The following is a 24,217-nucleotide window of genomic DNA, read 5'->3' as shown; positions in this document are numbered from 1 at the left end:
CAACAGTAAATGTGATCGGACGTGTTAAAAACTTGACTCAGTTATGCATGAAATAGCTAAATCTCTATCTGTAGACTTTGCACTGCCAAGCCTTATTTCAGTCTCACCTGTTGAGCTCTCGTTCACAGGAGAAGCCTCCACGGCACCCTGAGCAGTTCGGCCAGTTGATGTCTCTGTTGGCTCGACAGGAACTTGACCCGGCAGCGGAGGACACAGAAACCCTTCGAGGCTGTTGGACCTGGACAAACTCTTTTCGCTTGGGCTCTCCCATCCACCGCTACTCCAGCTCCCCTCGACGCTGTCCGAGCCTCGGCTGCACAGATTGAACGACTCTCTACTTCCTCTCTCGACATGGGCCTCAGGGGGGGGTGAGGACCAGGGTGAGGACCAAGATGAGGATGGCGTGATGCCCGGAGAGGAATCTGTGGAAACAGTTCTGGAGCAGCCTGAGGATGGAACATTTCAGATATCAAAAACTGTTTTTATTATTATTATTTTTTTATTATATTAATGATCAATGTCAGTGGTCACATCAAATTGTTACTTTGGTTTCACTTTATTTTGGTCCCTTTAAGACATTCTATAAGTCTATAAGAAACACTGCACCTACATGTCGACTAACTCTCATTAGAGTATTAGTAGAGTATTAGTAGAGGGTTAGAATAAGTTGACATGTAGTTGAAAAGTTACTTATAGTCAGTAGAGTGTCTGTTGCTAGATGCATTGTTTTATTTAAAAAATGTCAGCGCTGGTCGAGAAAATAATATTATAATGGGGGAAATAATTTTAATATTCTGTAAAAACAAGCCTTATTTTTTAGTGGAAAACAAATAATGTTGGAGAAATAATGATTTACCATTATTATACAGTATCAAGCGCTATATAAATGAAGGTGATTTGACTATAACAAGAACATTACAATGAACACAAATTTGAAAATCTCACTACAAATAATCCAGAATTTAAGACAAAAGATAATAATCCTACTCTGCTTGTTACACTTCCACACACCTGAAACTGATCGAGTGAATCTCCTCAGCTTCTCCAATCTAGCGTTGTGTACGAACAAACCATTGATGTTGTAACATCTGCTCTAAGCTGGGGCGTTCAGCTGGATCGCGAGCTAGACACTGTCCAATCAGATCCCTGCAGTCTGTACACATTTTAATAAGGAGAGAGCTGGTTAGTCATGACCATGTGACCTGGCATTTTTGAAAACAGCGATGCTCTCGGTGTACGTTGAGCTACAGTATATATAAAAATTCTGACACACTACAACCTTTAACTTTCTGTACAACTCGTTTGCTTTATGTGTGTTTATCCATGTTATCATCATTATTCACTCACGTTTGGATAAGTTGGGGTTCTGAAATGTAACTTCGGCCTTTGTGATTTCCGTTCTATCACGAAAAGGAAGACATGTGTTCGACAACTCGTACAGCACCACTCCTAGAGACCAGACGTTTGCAGGGACGGCGTGGAATCGAGGTTCTGTAAAGACTTCAGGTGGGCAGTAATCCGGAACTCCTGTAAGGAAGACATTTGCACATTGTTGAGCTTTTTTTTTAAAGCATCATCAAAAAATTTGTAAGTCACTACCTTCAGGTTTCCACACTCCCAAAATGCTCACCCCTGTATCTGTTTCTCTCGTAGCCTTCACTACTAAATAGCTGACCGCAGCCAAAGTCTATCAGCTTGAGATCTAGCGTGTCTTTCTCAAACAGGACATTCTGTGGATGAATGTCACTATGGAAAACACCATGATGGATGCAGTGTAGCACTGCCCGCACAGCCTGTCTCATGACGACCCGTGAGAACCAGTCACTCCAAGGTTGACGATAGATTATGTCAAACAAGCTCTCGCAGTGCCCCGGATACTCCATAACCAGAGTGAATTCTTTAGGATGTTCAAACCACTCGTACAGTTGTATGACGAAGGGGCTTATGGGTTCTTGCCTCATCATCATCAGCAGCGCCACTTCTGTGACGAGAGGTTTGGGATTCCCAGGCTAGAGAGAAGAAGCAGACAGAAGGTTAGCTGGGTAAAAATCTGAAGAAAACATCATTTTGAAATGTACTATTCTTTGATCTTTTTAGATGCGTTCAAAAGAGCCTTTTCAGCTCAAAGTTATTTGGTGCCTCTAGGCTTATTTGTTGATCACATTTATACCTAATGCTTCCTACGGGTGTATTAACTACAGTAATCTGCACTTAAACAACTCAATACACATTCAGGTTTTGGCCAACTTACAATATAAAGATAACGATAATTGTCATTCTTGAGCATCCGCTTGATGGCAACCTGCACAAAAAAAACACAAAAAAAACCAGTTTCAATAACAGTAACAGTTTTCAAGCACCTGGCTTTGTATTAAGTATTAAACCATCTGTAAATTGTTTTAAATGTGTTTTGATGCATGCAAGAGCAAAATGTTTGTGCAATTCAGTAAGATTTACCTTTTTGCCATCAAATTTGCGTGTTCCCAGGAACACTCTGCCAAATCCTCCGGATCCAATTAACTGTTCCACGTTATAGAGAGACTCAAAGGACACTGAAAAACAAACAGAAAAATATGAGACAATTATTAGCTTGCTAGATTCATTGTTTTATTTGAAAAATATCAGTGCTGGTCGAGCAACAGTAAATGTGATCGGACGTGTTAAAAACTTGACTCAGTTATGCATGAAATAGCTAAATCTCTATCTGTAGACTTTGCACTGCCAAGCCTTATTTCAGTCTCACCTGTTGAGCTCTCGTTCACAGGAGAAGCCTCCACGGCACCCTGAGCAGTTCGGCCAGTTGATGTCTCTGTTGGCTCGACAGGAACTTGACCCGGCAGCGGAGGACACAGAAACCCTTCGAGGCTGTTGGACCTGGACAAACCCTTTTCGCTTGGGCTCTCCCATCCACCGCTACTCCAGCTCCCCTCGACGCTGTCTGAGCCTCGGCTGCACAGATTCAACGACTCTCTACTTCCTCTCTCGACATGGGCCTCAGGGAGGGACCAAGATGAGGATGGCGTGATGCCCGGAGAGGAATCTGTGGAAACAGTTCTCCGGGATCCGGAGCGGCCTGATGATGGAACATTTCAGATATCAAAAACTGTTTTTACTATTATTTATTATATTAATTATCAATGTCAGTGGTCACATCAAATTGTTACTTTGGTTTCACTTTATTTTGGTCCCTTTAAGACATTCTATAAGTCTATCAGAAACACTGCACCTACATGTCGACTAACTCTCAATAGAGTATTAGTAGAGTATTAGTAGACTTTATTTAAAAAATGTCAGCGCTGGTCGAGAAAATAATTTTATAATGGGGGAAATCATTTTAATATTCTGTAAAAACAAGCCTTATTTTGAGTGGAAAACAAGATAATACTGTTTAAAATAATGATGGAGAAATAATGATTTACCATTATTTGGCTTGACGCCGGAGTGATCTGAACCAGGTGACGATGATGGTTCAGGAAAAAAAGGCTCCACAACAGTCACAGCATCACTGGAAGAGCTGCTGAAAACACCCTTCGTATCCTCCAAGATACATTCTGGAGCTTTTTCTGAAATGAAGAAAAAACAAATGAAAACAACTATTAGACCCATCTCTGACGTCAAATTAAGCAATGACATAATGATATAACTTACATTTTACTATTCAAATCTTAATAGTGTAACAAAGTCTCTGCTTAATATCTGCAAACTCTTTATTGTGATGCTCCTCCAACAGACATTCAGTTGTCTATAAGTAACATTGCACCTACATGTCGACTAACTCTCAGAGTATTAGTAGAGTATTAGTAGACTGGTAGGGTTTAGGGCTGGGACAACGCGTCGAAGTCATCGATGACGTCGATGCAAAAAATACGTAGACGCAAAATATGCGTGTCGATTCGTCGACCTGTTTTCATTTCTCAAAAAACCTGTGCAAATTACTTCACAGTGTGTACCTTAAGTGCGCTGATACGCGATGGCCATCATTCTATCCATCCAGGGGTTTTCCTGCATTGAATTTTTTGGGGGGCGGCCGCCAAAGCCTTATTTGATCGGTGAGTGATGTAGAATAGAATGACTGACTGCGCTTGACAGGGCTCATATAAGTACGAGAGAGAGCGCCGGCCGCGCGCGCGCGCACTCACCGTCTTCAAACAACACGAGCGCTGTCTTGCTCTCTCTCTCTCCCTCGTGCATATTAATCAAAATCATTAGACACGATAGAAAAAGGGCGGAAGACCAAAGTTTCACGTGGAGCATTCGGAGATTTTTTTCTCTTGAATTACCGCGGAGTGTGAATTGTGGTAAAAAATAAACTGCCGGGATAATCACACAACGCTTGCCGTAGGCTACACGTCCACTAATGACACGTCCGATTCGCGAACTAATGACTCATTTGAACCGATTCACTTCAATGAATGGTTAAAACAACTGATCTGTCCAACACTGAACTCACGAGGCGTCTGAATCGGTGTATAACAAATCGGTAACACTTTACAATAATGTTCCATTTATTAAATTCTAGTTAAGTACTTTTTTTTATTAGTATTTTTATTTATTTTTTAAGAAAAAGGTGAGTGGCAGAGTGTATTACTATACGTTGTTGTTATTTTTATGTGAATGAAGAATTAAAATATGCACTTTTTTCAGTAAGCTAGGACTATGCGTTTTCAACATAAATGTTCAATTCTGTTGGTTCAGGAAGGACGCCATGACAGGCTGCTGGCTCCCACTGTTCATTTATATTTATTTTTTGTTGGAAAAGCACTCTCTGTATTAGCTTAAAGCCCTCAAGTTTACATTGGTTACTGTATTCTTTCAATTGCTCTAAACAAGTATTTTGGGTGACCTTTTTATTTTTTTATTGAATACTAGACATCAAGTTGTTGTTATTTTCATCTGAAAGAAGAACTTTTTTTTCAGTAAGCTAGGCCCTATGTGTTCAGTAAGCTTGTTTCAGTAAGCTATGTGTTTTCAAGGCTTTAAGGTTTTATTGAATGCTACCTCTGACTAAGAATGCATTACTGTGCACTTGTATAGTCTTTTATTTTGGAATTTTAAGAGCAATAAACATATATTGCAATGTTAAGGAATTCATGTTTTTTTCATTCAGATATGTAAATTAACATGTATAAATTGCTATTAGTCAATTAATGGGGATTGGGGAGATAATCGATAATCGAATCGAATCGGACTGGAAAAATGAATCGTTAGATTAATCGATGCATCGAAAAATAATCGCTAGATTAATCGTTTAAAAAATAATCGTTTATCCCAGCCCTAGTAGGGTTAGAATAAGTTGACATGTAGTTGAAAAGTTACTTATAGTCAGTAGAGTGTCTGTTGCTAGATCCATTGTTTTATTTAAAAAATGTCAGCGCTGGTCGAGAAAATAATTTTATAATGGGGGAAATAATTTTAATATTCTGTAAAAACAAGCCTTATTTTGAGTGGAAAACAAGATAATACTGTTTAAAATAATGATGGAGAAATAATGATTTACCATTATTTGGCTTGACGCCGGAGTGATCTGAACCAGGTGACGATGATGGTTCAGGAACAGGATCTGCTGGAGGAATAAAAGGCTCCACAACATTTCTTGAGCTGCTGAAAAAACCCTTCCAGCGCTTCTGGAAACGACCAGGTTTCTTCATACGTTCTGGAGCTTTTTCTGAAATGAAGAAAAAACTAATGAAAACAACTATTAAACCCATCTCTGACGTCAAAATTAAGCAATGACATAATGATATAACTTACATTTTACTATTCAAATCTTATCTGTAAAGTTACAAATCTAAAGTAATGGGAATTGTTCACGCTATCCACCTGACTTCTGCTTAATGCCTGCATAAATGTCCCAACATATTATTTCACAATATTAATAGTAATTTTATTTCACTATTATCACGATTACGAGGTGATTCCGATTCAACGCTAAAGTTATTTTTCTTATTTTATCTGATCTTTAATTAAAAAGAAAACATACATTTCCAGGCTTCATTTGGCCAACTCTGGCACATGTGGCTCAGTTCTTGTAATGGTAAAGATCATATGGGCCATATCTAAATATAGATATATTTTATTAAACACATTTATTAAATCAGGGTTTATACAGAGATTCTTAAATTGAATTTACTACCTTTTTACTACCTATTTTACTACCATCACAATATTTTTACTACCAACACGGCTTCAAACTTCAATTGTAGCAGTGTTAAGTGTTAAGTAAAGTGACAAGTAAAGACATGAAATATCTTTCCAAAATGAATTAATAACATATTTAATCACAATTTAATGAGGCAATTATAACTTAATTTCAACACTGGGAGGGAGAGATAGAGAACCAGAGAGAGCGAGAAAGAGAAAGTCAGGAGAGGTTCTGTAGGTGTATGTGAGTGTGCATGTGTGTTAGGGCAAGTGAGTGAGCTACATTCAAGTAAGAGGGAACTCTACCATAGGACTTGGATTAATCAAGATATCACAACAGGCCTTGGTCCATAGGATTTACTCAATATGTCAAAGAGTAACAATTACATAAAAATTAGAAGACAGACTGGACCTTTAGAATGAACAGCTACACAATGTGTAATAATAAAGTGCAATTGTACACTATAATAACAGTATTTCATTAATAAACAAATAACTTCAACACTAGACACAAGCCGAGCACTGTCCAACTCACAACTTTTTTTAGTGAGGGCCAAATACAGAAAAATAAACAAAGGGCCGGGCCACACACTAGAGGTGACATATTGACACAATACACAATACTGTATTTTTACAACCTGGCTATAAAACGCTATAAATCCATCCATATTTTTTTCCAAAACGCTATAAATCCATCCATATTTTTTCCCAAAACGCTATAAATCCATCCATATTTTTTTCCAAAACGCTATAAATCAATCCATATTTTTTTTCAAAATGCTATTAATCCATCCAGATTTTTTTCAAAACGCTATGAAACCATCCAGATTTTTTTCCAAAACGCTATAAATCCATCCATATTTTTTTCCAAAACGCTATAAATCCATCCAGATTTTTTTCCAAAACGCTATTAATCCATCCAGATTTATTTTTTCAAAACGCTATAAATCCATCCAGATTTTTTTCAAAACGCTATTAATCCATCCAGATTTTTTTCAAAACGCTATAAATACATCCATATTTTTTTCCAAAACGCTATTAATCCATCCAGATTTTTTTCAAAACGCTATAAATACATCCAGATTTTTTTCCAAAACGCTATAAATCCATCCAGATTTTTTTCCAAAACGCTATTAATCCATCCAGATTTATTTTTTCAAAACGCTATTAATCCATCCAGATTTTTTTCAAAACGCTATAAATACATCCATATTTTTTTCCAAAACGCTATTAATCCATCCAGATTTTTTTCAAAACGCTATAAATACATCCAGATTTTTTTCAAAACGCTATAAATCCATCCAGATTTTTTTCAAAACGCTATAAATCCATCCAGATTTTTTTCAAAACGCTATTAATCCATCCAGATTTTTTTCAAAACGCTATGAAACCATCCAGATTTTTTTCCAAAACGCTATAAATCCATCCATATTTTTTTCCAAAACGCTATAAATCCATCCAGATTTTTTTCCAAAACGCTATTAATCCATCCAGATTTATTTTTTCAAAACGCTATAAATCCATCCAGATTTTTTTCAAAACGCTATTAATCCATCCAGATTTTTTTCAAAACGCTATAAATACATCCAGATTTTTTTCCAAAACGCTATTAATCCATCCAGATTTTTTTCAAAACGCTATAAATACATCCAGATTTTTTTCCAAAACGCTATAAATCCATCCAGATTTTTTTCCAAAACGCTATTAATCCATCCAGATTTATTTTTTCAAAACGCTATTAATCCATCCAGATTTTTTTCAAAACGCTATAAATACATCCATATTTTTTTCCAAAACGCTATTAATCCATCCAGATTTTTTTCAAAACGCTATAAATACATCCAGATTTTTTTCAAAACGCTATAAATCCATCCAGATTTTTTTCAAAACGCTATTAATCCATCCAGATTTTTTTCAAAACGCTATAAATACATCCAGATTTTTTTCAAAACGCTATAAATCCATCCAGATTTTTTTCAAAACGCTATTAATCCATCCAGATTTTTTTCAAAACGCTATAAATACATCCATATTTTTTTCCAAAACGCTATTAATCCATCCAGATTTTTTTCAAAACGCTATAAATACATCCAGATTTTTTTCAAAACGCTATAAATACATCCAGATTTTTTTCAAAACGCTATAAATACATGTTTCATTATTTTGTATAATCACAACACGTTCAGACATGAACCGAAACTCAGCGTATAGGTAGCCTAGGCTACTCGCCTCACAGACCTAAACAAATTAGAAATATCCTATATCTATTATCTACAGAAAGCTTGAAATTTCTACTTTTAAACAGAACCATTCAAAACTAAATAAAAGTAGGCTATAGGCTAATCCGTAAGAAATGCATTTTTCTCCGGCGCGTTCACTACTGCGAAGATCGCGGGTCAGTGTCAACTTCATCTTTGCAGCTGACACAGAAACACTTGTTTATTAATAAACAATTAAAATGTCATAATATATTTTTTTACAGCGTTTAGGTGCCGTTTATATGAACGCGTCACCACTGCATGAGAGAGAGAGAGAGAGAGAGAGAGAGAGAGAGAGAGAGAGAGAGAGAGAGAGAGAGAGAGAGAGAGACACACACACACACACACACACACACGCAAGGTCTCTCCCTCTCTGCCGTGCGCTCGCTACACGGTTTGCATGCGCGCTTTTGCTCGCTCGCTCGCTCTAGATTCGCAGGAGATTTTAACTAATTTCCAGGCATCATAACATTACAAACGGCAATTGTAATATTTTTTTATTACTATTTTGGTATGATGAACATTCACCCGCCAGTGTGGCGGATAGCCTTTTGAGATTTACTCGCCAAACGGAAAATCTAACCGGAAAATTTACTACCTCGTCAGATGACGTTTACTACTTTTTACTGGCCTTAATTTGGCATAATTTAATTTACTACCTTTTACTACCTTTTACAACCCCGCGGAAACCCTGTAAATGCATAGCAATGTCTTATTTATGACATAACTGACTCTGTAATACTCGGCACGACAGCCATTTTGACAATTTTGCATGTTTTTGACAATTCAAGAGAAATAAGTGGTGAAATTGAATTCTTTTCTGGATCGTATGCTGTCTGTGAAGCGGCTTTCTGTGCGTGTGTTTCTGGTGTGTGTCAGACAGCCATCGAGCTCATGCCTTATTGAGAACATTTTGCTAACATTCCCACTCAATTAAGAAAACATTATTTCTAAATGTTCCCTGAACGTTCAAAACATCCAGTTTTTTCAACGTTTCAAAAATGTTTTATCTTGGTTAAAGGAACATTCTATTTTATAATTTTTCATTATTGGAACGTTACTTTTGAATGTTCTCGGAATGTTCCGAAAATGTCAGATGAATGTTGGAAAAAATTGGTTTCACTTTATTTTGGTCCCTTTAAGACATTCTATAAGTCTATAGGGGAATTATCACCCTACGTCACACGGCGTCACGCAGGTTCTACTGCGCATGTCGGGACCAAAAGTGGTCAAACAAATATGCGGAGAACATTACGAAAATTAAATATAAAATGTTTTAAATCGAGCTATTAGTATTATTCTTATCCGTATCCGTGTAAGGATCAGCTGTTAAACGGGTCTTTCTGCAACCACGATGCGCACGCATCCCGGATGTTTACAAACCTATAATTGGTCTATAAGTAACACTGCACATGTCTACTAACTCTCATTAGAGTATTAGTAGAGTATTAGTTGACCGTTAGGGTTAGATGTTAATGTTGGAGAAATAATGATTTACCATTATTTGGCTTGACGCCGGAGTGATCTGGAGAAGGTGACGATGGTTCCGGAATAAAAGGCTCCACAACAGTCACAGCACTACCGGAACAGCAGCTGAAAAGTCCCTTCGTAGCCTTCCAGATCCTGAGGCAAAGACGTTCTGGAGCTTTTTCTGAAATGAAGAAAAAACTAATGAAAACAACTATTAGACCCATCTCTGACGTCAAATTAAGCAATGACATAATGATATAACTTACATTTTACTATTCAAATCTTAATAGTAAAATGCTCCTCCCAACAGACATTCAGTTGTCTACAAGTAAAATTGCACCTACATGTCTACTAACTCTCATTAGAGTATTACAGGGTACCTGCACAATTTTTAAAGTCAAATTTAAAGCCCATGTTGCAGGTTAGAGTACCCAGTAAGCCAATGTATAGAAAAATAATGTAGGAACTATATTTAAATATAAACATATACTTATAAAACGCTATTTAGGCTTCTGGAGTCGTTTTTGTGAGAAATTTTTACTTCCGCATTTGAAAACCGCCGAACCGGAAGTGACGTAACATGAGGTAGAGCGGTCAAAGTAAACAATAGGAAAGCAATGGATCGCCATGACAGCTCGGAAAGCTGGGGGAATTGTAGTCTAAATGTTTACTCGTATGTCGTATGATATATATATATATATATATATATATATATATATATATATATATAATTCATATATATGATGATATCATATAATTATGAGCCTGAAATGAAGCCAAGTGAGAAGGACAGGCCAGGGTTAGACAGAACAACTGTGAGTTGTGGTGTGAGGAGAACAGGGCGAGAGAACAGTGTTAGCTTATAGATGTATTCACGTTAGCCGACGATATGTACAACACTATGCTCAGATCATAATACTGTACAGATTATTATCATCATGTATCAGGCAATAGCAAAGCTAGTACTTACCCTTACCTGCATGTGTTATGTGTGTCAGCCATTAGGAGACAGTTTCCAGAGGAAGGGGGACTTTATAAAGGCTTTGAATTGACCCATTTGGTGACGATGAATAAAAAAAATTATCACAATCACAACTGTCTTACTGTACAAAAACTTTATATGTAGAAACAGCCAACACAAACATTAAAGTCGGTTTTTACAGATTGAAAATGAATTATAGAACATAATATATTATATTTATAATAATAATAATAATAGTGTCTTCTGCAGACTAATAACAAACACATAAATGCAGTACATTACAAGTTTATGTAGGATATGTTAATTAATTAAATTAAGACAAGGCACATTTTGTAAAACAGATGTACAATGTCTGACGGATCCGTGAGCGTCATGTTTCCCGCCGGCGGCCGAACCACATGCTGATGGCGGACCGTCACCGCAGGCGACCCGATGAAGGAGCCGGGACAGTGTCCACATATCGCCGGGATTATAATCATCCGGTCTATAGTGAACGCTACACACTACCGCGTTTTTCAAAGCAGAAGCAGAAGTGAAGTCCCGTCTCTTACCCGGCACAAAACGCACACAGGCACGGAAGATCGCACCGTCCTTTTATTCGGAAACCTGTGGACTCGATGTCCTGACAGGCCATAATTCACAATCATTTACCACGACGATGATTAATTGAAATACAATAAGCACCGAAAACACACTGAATCATGACCGCTCCAACTGAATACCAACCTATCTCTGCACTGAGCGCGAACGCAGAGCCAAACGACTACCTCATGTGGCGTCATATGACGCGATGGTGAAAAAAAGCGTTTTTTCAACACGGTCAAGGAAACTGTCACGTTTTCTATTAAATTTGTGCCCTTATGTCTTGCAAAACAATTTTTAATCCTGCATTTACTTTTCATATGGTATTTTCATACAAGGTTATATTAATAAAAAAAAATAAAAAAAACCTGCAACATGGGCTTTAAGGCTTTTTAAGACCTTTTTAAGACCTGAAGAAATCAAAATGAATACCGTACATTAGGGGTGCGCAATATTGACAAAAATATGTCTCGATATTTTCAACGTTTTGTCGATAATAATTAGATGATATTTTAAAATTATTGAATGATTTACTGTACAGTTTTTTAATGTTTTAATTAAAGAATACTTTAAATATGAAACTAAAACCACCAGTAGGTGGCGGCAAGTCACTGTCTTAATAAGCGAGTTGTTGGAGTCATTTATTCAACCGATTTGTTCAAACCATAGATATTATATAGAGACTAGATGCCCTATTGGCCGCTGGGCACTGAGAAATGTGGCCGCCATCTTAAACCGGTCGTGTTCCTAGTTTCGTTGCGTGGCAGCAGTGAAGATGCTAGAGCACTGTGGAGTATTTTCCTGTTCTAATCGGCGGACCATCGCAAATAGGGCCCGGGGGATTACTTTTAACATTACCGTACTATTGGTTGTATTTTGTGAATAGAATATTACCAGATAATTGAGAAGGAGCAAGGATCTTTGATATTACTGTACTGATATCGTAGCCAGCTAACGTTAGCTAGGCAATGTTTACTGCACCAGCCGGTGTTCACCTGACATGGAGAGGTGGGGTAAAGTAATAATTACAAGAGCTTCTCGGTTATTTTAGTCCCGTCCGAATGTGCCATCTCAGTAATCATTTCGGACAATGTCAGTAAAGATTACGGCGACTTTTACCTTCTGTAAAAAGGTCCAGGAAAATTACCTCAGGTAACGTTAACGTTTATAAACGTGCCAATAGACCCTCTGTAAATCAAGTAATTTCGTGTTTAAAAGTAGTTTCCTGTGGTTTTTCAAGTATTGAGACGCTTGAAAAGGCATTCAGTTGCGTGTTTTCTCCCTCCCTCAACTCAAGTGTTTTCCACATACCATTCAGATCAGAAAGAAGTTCGAAAGCACTTGTAAGAGGCACGAAACTTACTTTTACCGCAATCCAATCTTAAGTTAATTCATACATTGTTCGACCGGACATAACTGTTTTATATATATATAAATATAGGTTATTTGTGTTTGCGCACGTGATATCAGGAAGCAATGTAAATGTAAAACACATGTTTCTTCAGCTTATTAAAATATCTTACTTTACTGCAACTATCTGTTTCTGCTTCTTTATCATATTTATAGTGTGTGATTTATAAAATAGCTTATATCCTACATCACATATTTTGATTTTGGACGTCTGGTCACTTTATATCTTATATCAGAATATTATATTACTGTTAAGCCTACTATGAATATTAAAATACGCCGAACCATGTGTCCTGTATAATAGCTACATGAATGACCTTTGCAGCAAACAAACCCGCCTGAAAATCAGTTCGGTATTCAGTGAGGTATGATTAATTAAATGCGCTGACAGCTCATAGCACCTGCCATACAGATTACACTGAGTGGAGCGGGTGACCGGTCTAAGATGGCGGCCCCACGGCTCACCCGCGCCAGTAGGCAGTAGCGGTCGATAGGGCGTCTATCTATATGAAGTCTATGGTTCAAACGGCTGATTCATTCAGAAAACAAGTGATTGTTCATTGAATCGTTAAAATGATTCGTTCAAAACGCGGATTTCAGTAAAAAACAAATCTGTCTGTTGGACTACGGCTTCATTATGAAATTCTCGTCGGCGATATAAAGTGAAAATTGACAATATTGTGTCCAAAAAGTAACTCACAATGTTAACTTTATTGTTAATTTAACTGTTGTATAAAATAAATAGCACATTTGCAATTGTGCAAAAGAAAACGGCACTCTTGATCATGTGATATTCTAATATAACAACATAATATGATATAAATATAAGACAAAAACTAATTTGGGGACATCTATAACTGCACTGACACATCACGCAGTGAAAGCAAGCCTGAGAGACAAACGCGATGTCAGCTCGCACTCGCAGTGCCTCGTACATAGTTAAAACAATGATTAAAATATCATCATAGTTCATATTAAGGAGAGAGTCTACTGATGCTCTAATGAGAGTTAGTCGACATGTAGTTGCAAAGTTACGTATAGTCGACAGAATGTTCAAAAGGGACCATCAAAATAAAGTGTTATCGTTACTTTAGTTGGTTTAGTTGACAAATCAGCCATTGAAAATAGAAATAGAAACTAAGCCATTACATCTTTATTAAAAGCCTATTCTGACCTCTGCGAGAGTGGTTAGATGAAGTGGACGGACGTCCAACATCTGGGTTCTGCTTCGCCCTCGTCCCGTGAGCCTGACCTGTGGACACAGAAACAGAAAACTCAGAAGACAGAGATGGTAAATATCCAGGACGATCCTGGCTCTGTGTCTGGGTCGGGTCTGGCAGCGGCAGAGGTGGACAGTAACAAAGTACATTTATTTGAGTACTGTACTTAAGTACACTTTTTGAGTATCTGTACTTTACTTGAGTACTATTTTTTCTGGAAACATTTTACTTTAACTTCACTACACTTGAAAGACAAGTATCATACTTTTTACTCCACTAACGTTACATTTCTGTCAAGGTCCTTGAGTAGAAAGTAGTTGGATTCTGACATCAATCTGACTTTCATTTTCAATGTTGGGTTTGGTCTTTTAAATGCTCATTTTGTCATTGTTTTGGAGCACACTAGCTTATAACAGTGGCTGACATATTCATCCTAAAAGCCAAAAATCTTTAAATAGGGCACTATTTGAGGGAACAGCCCGAAACTATTGTGGACGTTATTGAGAGCACTTATTCAATCTCACATTCAATCCCACTACAGGAACTGTGTTCTAGAAATAAATGATATATTGATATGAGGGTGGGTAGGTAGGCAGGCATAGATTCAGAGGCATAAGGTACTGTAAGTATTACAAACAATAATAAAACAATGCATTGACATTTACTTTTTACTTTTGATACTTAAGTACTTTTAAAAACAAGTACTTCTGTACTTTTACTCAAGTAAAAATCAGTCTTTTCAACTTTTACTTGTAACTGAGTAATATTTGACCAGAAGTATCTGTAACTTACTTTGTCCATCTCTGGGCAGCGGATCCTGATCACGGTCATCAGAATCGGGCCTCCAAACCTCCCGACCAGCCGTCTGCCAGAAAGCAGCTCTCCTGGATCTGGAGTGCTCTAAGGATGGAATATTTCACATATCACATAACGTTAGTTTAATCATAATCAATAATCAATGTCTGTGGTCAATTACAGATTTTTACTTCAGTTAAGTTGCTCAAATTCAATTCAAGTTTATTTCACATGCAATGAATCAAATAAATGGGATCAAATGGGATCAGTCAGTCATTGTACAACACACCATAAAAAAATAATACAAAATTAAAGCACTCACTTCCTCTTCCACCCATCATGCGATTAGTGCTACGAGCCATCGCCATTCGCCAACCTGCAAGAAAATCAGTAACGTACAAAACACAAGACAAGACAATACAATACAATACAAATCTCCTCAGAAATAGCGTTAACGTTACTCCCCTGACAAAAATATCAAACAAACTAACGTTAACGTTACTTCTAAAATAAGAAAAGAACTATCAAATAAAAGTATTATAAGAAATTATATGACGCTTTCAAAAAGTATATATCCTCCGATGTCCTTCAAGAATATAGGTCTCCTCTCAGCAATCCAGAAAAGCTTCAAATTTGCAAGTTTCGGCCAGAAAATTCTCCGCAAAAGTCAGTCTGTTAATTCGCCTCGTCTCTCAACCAACAGACAGCGGTCGATCGTTGAGCAGAGAGATACATGCAGATCGCAGAATTCATAAAACGCGTCGCCATAGCAACTAACATTCGAATCATAACATGCATGCACGCCCAGACAGCGACCGGTTCGAGTGTAAATATATATGCAGTCAGAATTCATAACCTACATAGCAACTAAAATTCGAACCACGCATGCACGCGCACATCGACTCTGATTTATTAAATAATTGCAACCTTAATGTTGACGTTTTCTTTAATATGATTTTCATTCTTTCAGACCAGTTTTATTATTAAAACCCGTGGAAAATGCGCGCAAAAAGGCACAAGAGAGAATAAATCGGACATCATATAAATTAATAATTAAATTGGCCCTTTTCCGCATATATATCAAGGCCAATCAGCTTTCAATATCACTAATACACCATCCAACCGGTTAGTAGTAGTGGTGAAGAAATCCAAATTATTTTTGAATTCTCTATTAAAATTGTTCACAATTGCTACCCAGTTGAGTTAACTATAAACGTGCTAAATTTGCTCTGCAAGTGAACGTCGTCTTGTGGTGCCATCTTATATATTTTTTTAATAATATTTATTATCAATGTCAGTGGTCTGGTCACTTCAAATTGTTACGTTGGTTTCACTTTGTTTTGGTCCATTTAAAAAACAGCCTAAGCGAATGTTATATTTGTTTATTTTTCTGATTCATCACATTACAATAAAATCAACTGTATTTAGATGGGAAAATGATTCTCATCTGTTTCATTTCATTAGCCTCCAGACTTGCTTAAAAAAAACAAAAAAAAAACCAGAACCATTAAAGCTATTTTTGTGACAGTAACGTCATATAATATATAATATTGAAAGTATTGATTTTAGAAATATATATTATTACGTATGGTATACATAACATATTGTGCTTTTTATTTATTTAGTTAAATTACAAACATTTCAAGTAGCCTACAATGCAACAAAAAACTAAATGAATACAAGGCACTGTAAATACAATTCAAAATGTATAAACCAAAGAATAACAACAACAACTAAAGTATAAATGTACATAATAATAATAAAATAAAAAATAAATAATAAATACAGAAATCAAAGTTTATAATATCAGGGCAGTTATATGTATTTGAAAAAATGTACAAAAAAATGCTAAACTTTGACAAAAATATTTTATTTTTGTTATAATTGTGATTTTATAATATTTAGATATGAATCCAACTTGTGAAAAGATATCTTTCAGGTAGTCAAATAGCAAATAGCATATAGTGGAGCTCTATGGCCATCTAGTGGTTAAAGTGATATTTTTTTAATTTTAAAACTGCATTTTCCAAAAAATGGGCATAAATGTTACATTAAACCATTTAAAATGATCCATGTTATCCCCATGAATGAAAGTTAGAAATCTGGGTCTTTTATAAAGTGAATTTTACATCATATGCTGTTTTTTTGTAAAAAGCTTATTTAAATAAATATTTATTTATTTATTTATAGAAATTTAAAAGATATCATAAATTCTCCAAAAACTGTACAAATGTTGAGTAAAAACATTAACAAACAGAATAAAATTACATTTGTAAAAAAAAAAAACTATTATCTTGTTACAAAATTAAATGTTATTGTCTGGGGTCTCTGGAGACCCCAAAAAACACGAGTGTAGACATAAATATAGACCATCAGAGGGTTAAAAGATCTTCTAAGTATATGTGAGATCAGTGTTATAAAAGGTAATATAGGAGGATTTCTTTTGAGTTATTTTTGTCTTATGGAAATAAAACTTCGCCAAAATAATTAAAAGATTAATGATATAATTTTGTTTTTCAGAAAAAGAATTCACAAATCTAATGACTAGGCAATTTTAAATATTTATATTGCACATATTAATTCCATTGGCTGGTCCAGCAACCAATCGCATTGCATCTCGCGTGGGCCGAGGTTCCGTATCTGCTTTACTTTTTGAAATGGATGATCCCCATGGAGGGAGAACCTGGATTTGTAAGTTGGGACGGTTGTTTTATTCTCAACGATATGAAAAGTGTTGCCACTCCCATTTATTGCACATGTTCCCCCGAAATTATATTGCACGACCCGTAAATATGCAGGCAAACGCGGTTGCCTACTATATCAGTCGAGCCAATAGTGCGGCAAGATACTGAAATAGGATTATTATTAACCAATCAGATGTAGCTTATTTAGAACAGCTGTTACACGTATGACTCAGCTTTCGGACACGAGCAGCAGTTGCGGCGGCAGCAAATTGACCATCGCCAAGGACATTATTTCTGTGATTGTAAGTATTCATTTAATTAGAATATGATATCTATATAAAATGTTTGTTTTGTACGCTGTGTTGTTAAGCGTCTCGTTAGTGTCGTTTTAACCCTTGTATGGTGTTCGGGTCTGTAGGACCCGGTTTCATTTTTTATCAAGAGAAAAATTATACGATTAATTATTTTTTCAAACTCAGACTCATTGGCCTTGGCTCATTTTCTGTGAAGAATATATATCTGAACACATTTTCAATGACCACACACCCACACCCACACAGGCTGTCCGGCCGGCTAGACCCGGGGCTAATAAAAGTGTGGGAATTGTAGGTCCTGTGTACCTTTACTCTGTCCTCCTCCTGTCAGAGCATATTGTTTGTGTGTGTGTGTGTGTGTGTGTCAGAGCATATTGTTTGTTTGTGTGTGTGTGTGTGTGTGTGTGTGTGTGTGTGTGTGTGTGTGTATGTGTGTGTGTCAGAGCATATTGTTTGTGTGTGTGTGTGTGTGTGTGTGTGTGTGTGACGTGTGTGTTCTTGTATATGGTTTATGAGGACACAAATGTGTATAATGACATGGGTATTACAACGTAAACATGGTTTATGAGGACATATGTGTCCTTCTAAACCAAACGGCTTAAAAAACATACTAAATCTGTGATTGGTAGGTTTAGGGGTAGGGTTAGTGTAGGGGGATAGATTATACAGTTTGTACATTAGAAAAACCATTACGCCTATGGAGAGTCCTCATAAACCACATATCTGTGTGTGTGTGTGTGTGTGTGTGAGATTGTAAGTGTGAGTGCAAGAGTGAGTTCTGTGTTTCTTAAAGGGATACTCCACCGAAAAATGAAAATTCTGTCATGATATGTCAATGATAATAATAATAGCTAATTATTATTTTTTCCCGACCAAATGTGACCAAAACGGTTATAAAAATGCTGTCGTTATAACATTTCATGGTGTGACACAGACTTCAGAGCGGCCAAAGCGTCAACAAGCTTCCCGTACCTTTTGACAAGCGTCCTTGACAGGGCGGCCAGAGCTTCTTTGCAGCTCAAGTCGGCGGCGGTGTGAACGTACAGTTAGCTCTCCAGTTAGAATATTGGCTTCTTACTGACCCTTTAAAGGGATACTCCACCGAAAAATGAAAATTCTGTCATCATATACTCACCCTCATGTTGTTTCAAACCTGTATGAATTTCTTTCTTTTGCTGAACAGAAAGGAAGATATCTAGAAGAATGTGAGTAACCAGACAGTTTTAGATACCATTGACTTCCATAGTTGGAAAAAAATATACTATGGAAGTCAATGGTATCTAAAACTGTCTGGTTACTGACATTCTTCTAGATATCTTCCTTTCTGTTCAGCAGAAGAAAGAAATTCATACAGGTTTGAAACAACATGAGGGTGAGTATATGATGACAGAATTTTCATTTTTCGGTGGAGTATCCCTTTAAAGGGTCAGTAAGAAGCCATTATTCTAATCGGAGAGCTAAGAGCTCAAGTTAGAACTGCATGTAATAGAAACAAAATTATAAGTATAACTATCAAACATAGTATTTTGGTTATTTAACTTTAAAATCTATATTTTATTGGATATATTTTATTGTATTTTGGTTAACTGGCCGGTATTTTGAGATCGCAATAGACGTGAAGGACTATAATGCGTTAAGAGCTCGCTCAAGTACTGGGGAGCTAAACCATTTAGTGCTTAACATAACCCATAACATTACTATAGTAGAAGTTTGGGGACTAAACGCATAAATAGAAACCGGTTTATTCCACGATCTCGACACCTCAGTGTGGAGATAGGGAAAAAACGGCATTGCCCGACGAGGAGGCTGAGATATAGAGTTTTACTTATATTTTCACTCTCATAATAACCGGCTGGCCAGTAATATTTAACTTAGCAACAGCACTAGATAAAACCTCCTTTTAAAAGCTCCTCTTTATTCAACAGAGTTATGAGCTGACTTGTTTATTTATTTATTGAAAATTCATAAACATCTGCTTTGTTCTTTATATTTTTAATTGTTTTGTTCTCTTAACAAAAACACTAACGATACCAATTCCTCGGAACTGGAAATCGCAGCATGAGTGCCTCATCCCGGGGAGGAGAAACCGCAGAGCGTTTAAAGGGAGAGATAGGGCGGGGCCCGTCTCAAACCCCGCTGTTCGATCCATTTGCGATCCCCAAGATGCGCGTCGACGCCGTGCCTCGGCAGCAGCGGGACCCGCGCCTCGGGGGAGCGCGCACCGAACCGTCCTCCTCGAAGAATGGCCGGCGGGAGCGGAGCGTCCTCACGGACAGCTCCTCGCAATGCTCACAGTCAGCCCCCTCGAGAACTGACTGTTGGCATGCTCCACTCCCAAACAAGCAACACAAAGCTGAAGTGTGTGTCCTCCCCACCCGTGATATAACGTGGGCAGGGAACAACACAAGGCTTGCTTGCTCTCTTTTGCCATAAAATATATATATATATATATATATATACAGTACCAGTCAAAAGTTTGGAAACATTACTATTTTTAATGTTTTTGAAAGAAGTCTCTTATGCTCATCAAGCCTGCAGTTAAAAAACAAAACAAAACAAAAAACAGTAATATTATGAAATATTATTACAATTTAAAATAATGGTTCTCTTTCTTAATATATTTTAAAATGTAATTTATTTTTGTGATGCAAAGCTGAATTTTCATCAGCAAGTACTCCAGTCTTTGGTGTCTTATGATCCTTCAGAAATCATTCTAATATGATGATTTGATACTCAGTTATTATCAATGATGGAAACAGTTGTGCTGTTTAATATATTTTTTTGGAATACTTTTTTCAGGATTCATTGAGTAAAACGTTAACAGCATTTATTCATTAAAACAGCATTTATTCAAAATAAAAACATTTCTAACAATATAAATCGTTACCATCACCTTTTATCAATTTAACGCATCCTTGTTGAATTAAAGTACTAATTTCTTTAAAAAAAAAAAATTATTGTTACCAAACTTTTGAACGGTAGTGTATATTGTTACAAAAGATTTCTATTCTAAATAAATACAGTTCTTTTTAACTTTTTATTCATCAAATTATCCTGAAAAAAGTATCTCAGGTTATAAAAAAAAATATTAAGCAGCACAACTGTTTCCAACATTGATCATAAATCAGCATATTAGAATGATTTCTGAAGGATCATAAGACACCAAAGACTGGAGTACTTGCTGATGAAAATTCAGCTTTGCATCACAAAAATAAATTGCATTTTAAAGTATATTAAAAAAGAGAACCATTATTTTAAATTGTAATAATATTTCATAATATTACAGTTTTTTTTTGTTTTGTTTTAAACTGCAGGCTTGATGAGCATAAGAGACTTCTTTCAAAAACATTAAATAGTAACATTTCCAAACTTTTGACTGGTACTGTGTATATATATATATATATATATATATATATATATGTATATGTACTCGATGCAGCGCCAAATGGGAGGAGCTAGAGCTCCAGCTCCTCCCCTTGCTGGAGCTCCAGCTTCACCCCGCTGGATTTAGTGGGCGGGGCCGCGCATGCGCAGGTTAACTTTCTCGCTATCAAAGAGTTACGTCACGATCTGATTTTTTTTCCTGGAATGGGATCAAATATGGACTTTTAATGAAAAATAAAAAAGTTGAATATTTGATAAATAATATTATACTGTTTGTTAAATTCTATATCCACAAATGTCGTCTCACAAAATCTCTTCCAAATGTGAATGCATTAAAAAATGACTTTTCTTTATTTTGTAAATCCTTAAAGAAAATTGATACAGTCCCTGCTATTAAATTCTTCTTACATATCAGTTTATATAAACCCCTATGTTAGGGAATTTGAATTGTTCTTAAGTTTGCTTATTTATTTTTTAGAATATTGCAATCAGTATTTACTCATCAAATGTTCTCTCCTGAATCGTATGGTAAATTAACTTATTTATAACTGTCTTAATTTATGTTTCAAGAACAATAGTTATTGCACATAGAGTAAGTCGAGACTTTCTTATTTTACAGTCCAGTTATAAGACCAGTCCTATATCAACGCAAGCTAATCGAATAAGTCCTTTGTTTCGGGTGAGGAAGGAACATCTGGTGCCCAAAGAAGACAGAAAGGTGCGTGAGTCCATTGGTATGTCTTGTATTGAAACAATGCTGTAATATGTAGTACATAATTTGATCACAGTAAATTTGAAATCTGGAAATCAACACCAATAGAGTTAATTTCAACACTTTGAAAGTGTATATATGGGAACCACCCACAAAGTGTTAGTTCAACACTTTCAAAAGTGTTGCCTCTCGCAACACCGACACAGTGTAACAATATGAACACTAAGAGAGTAAAATTTTAACACCAATGCAGAGAACAACAACACTGTTACAGAGCTGGGTGCAGCTTTGTAGCAAACACTGGCAGAGTTAAAATTCTACACTGTTCTGGTGTTGACCTAACACTTTAAAAAAATGGAAATGACAATCTTCTCAACCTTATAGGAGTCAAATTTTACACCATCCTGGTGTTGATGGAACACCTATTTACAAATAAAAAACAACACTAAAGGAGTTACCAGTTTTTCTTATTAGGGTTTTGCATTACCTACTTTAAAGAACTGTAAAATAAACTAACAATTATTTAATCTGAAAAGAATAAATTCACTTTGAAATAAACACATCACTCTGTATTACTCTTTCAAAACTTTATTCCAGCACAGAGCACCAATACATCTAGCCAGTACTTTAAATTACATGAATACATTTTTTTTTTTTTTTTACAAATAACAGTCCAAAACGATGTAAAATAGACTGTCATTTCCATAGGACATTTGTAAATCAAACGGCTTGTGGTAAAACAATTCGTCAGGTTTTTTGAGCACAAGACTGTTCTCTTGTGCAAAAACACTGAAAGCATGAAGATGTTCAACAAACTCTGATTCCATACATGATGGCAAAAAAAAAATTCCATCCATAATAAAAATGTTAACAATTTTTCCAAAGACAGGTGCATCATCAACCAAGTCTAAGCACACAACAAGACCACTACGATACTCCGTACCATGACACTTAACCCACGGTGGGACCGTTAATTCACTTGAGAGATCAATGTGGAGCTGCTCAGAAATAAAATCACCGTTTTCAAGGTCGGTCAACAATTCTTTTGAAACAGGGCCAGACTCAATACCTTTGATAGTACAGTGCTCCCAGTGATAGGCAATGGCTAGCTGGTGTTTTTTGGCAAGTGATTTGGTCAGGTTTTTGAAATTTTTTAGATTTTTCTTAAAAAACCTGTGTTTTGCTTCATACCTCATAGTCCATACATGAATTAATGGGCCAATTTGCCTGATCCAATCAGGGTAGTGAATCATAAGGTGGTGCTTTGGAATCAGATTCCTAGAAGGGTACAACTCCTTGAACAATCGATGATGCTCCACTATCAGATGCTTCAAAAATATTGTCATTCCTTCAGAGATGCAAGGAGAAAATATAATGTTAACAATATGTAAGAGGAGCAACATCAAATGCCAGTGCTTATCCCCTTCTGGGACTACATCTCCAAATATGAGAGGGATGTTCCTAATGAGACACAATTAGTGGTGCACGATATATCGGCCGCCGATATAATATCGGCCGATATGGTCATTTTTTTTACACATCGGTATCGTTCCGATGTCAAAATATGGCCGATGTGAACAGGCCGATATTTGACGTGTGAAGTTGAAGATGAAGTTGACGATGCTGACTCGATCTTAGCAGTAGTGAATGTGCCGGAGATAAATACACATTTCATACAGATGACATAAGCAGAGAACAGTCTGTTTTCTTTCGTTTTGAATTGTTCTGTTTAAAAATAGACATTTCAAGCTTTCTATATATGTCCGGTCTGTGAGGCAGGTAGATTTCGGTTCATTTATGAGACGTGCTCCAGGTTCACGCGCCCTCGCCTCCGTGTCCTGATTAAATATTTTCTACTATATTTACTTCTTATTTAATTCAATCCAGGCAAATGGTTGATGAAACATTTATCAAAATTAAGATACAATTAATACAAAACGAAATTAAATTTAAAGACAGGCTTTTTGTGCTTTCTGTTTGAGGTCTCTGTGAAAGTTTTAAAGCAGTCTTAGTGGCGCTCTCAGAGCGCTCACGTCAACTGTCCCGTCCGTAACATTGTTAACGCAGTCCAGTGCGACTTATGTTTTTTTCCTCTTCATGACACATTTTTGACTGATCGTTTTTTGACTCGTAGATATTTGAATATATTGCTTGATATTTCATACCCGTTCGAATTAGATTTTTCTCAAAAGTGACAGCACGTGTGATTTGTGGATTACTGATAAGCGCGAGTCTGGAGAAACAGGCGTTTATTGATTCATTCTC

The 24,217-nt window shown here is 36.4% G+C and overlaps 1 protein-coding gene and 1 long non-coding RNA gene across 2 annotated transcripts in view; one reads left to right on the top strand and one right to left on the bottom strand.

Annotated features, from left to right (window-relative positions):
• The window catches only part of LOC309510013 (uncharacterized protein), a gene marked incomplete at its 3' end in the record, with an annotated part of 1,894,646 nt that overhangs the window by 701,534 nt on the left and 1,168,895 nt on the right, over positions 1-24,217 (top strand). The window lies entirely within an intron of this gene.
• On the bottom strand, positions 72-1,522 carry LOC309510062. Its single transcript, XR_014210182.1, has 3 exons — positions 1,348-1,522; positions 1,012-1,153; positions 72-446 (listed from the first exon to the last, which is right to left on the bottom strand). It is a non-coding gene; the product is annotated as an uncharacterized lncRNA (long non-coding RNA).

This window comes from Leuciscus leuciscus, assembly GCF_965113295.1.
Source record: "Leuciscus leuciscus genome assembly, contig: SUPER_11_unloc_1, whole genome shotgun sequence".
Lineage (NCBI taxonomy): Eukaryota > Metazoa > Chordata > Actinopteri > Cypriniformes > Leuciscidae > Leuciscus > Leuciscus leuciscus.
This window is presented reverse-complemented; position numbering and strand designations above follow the sequence as displayed.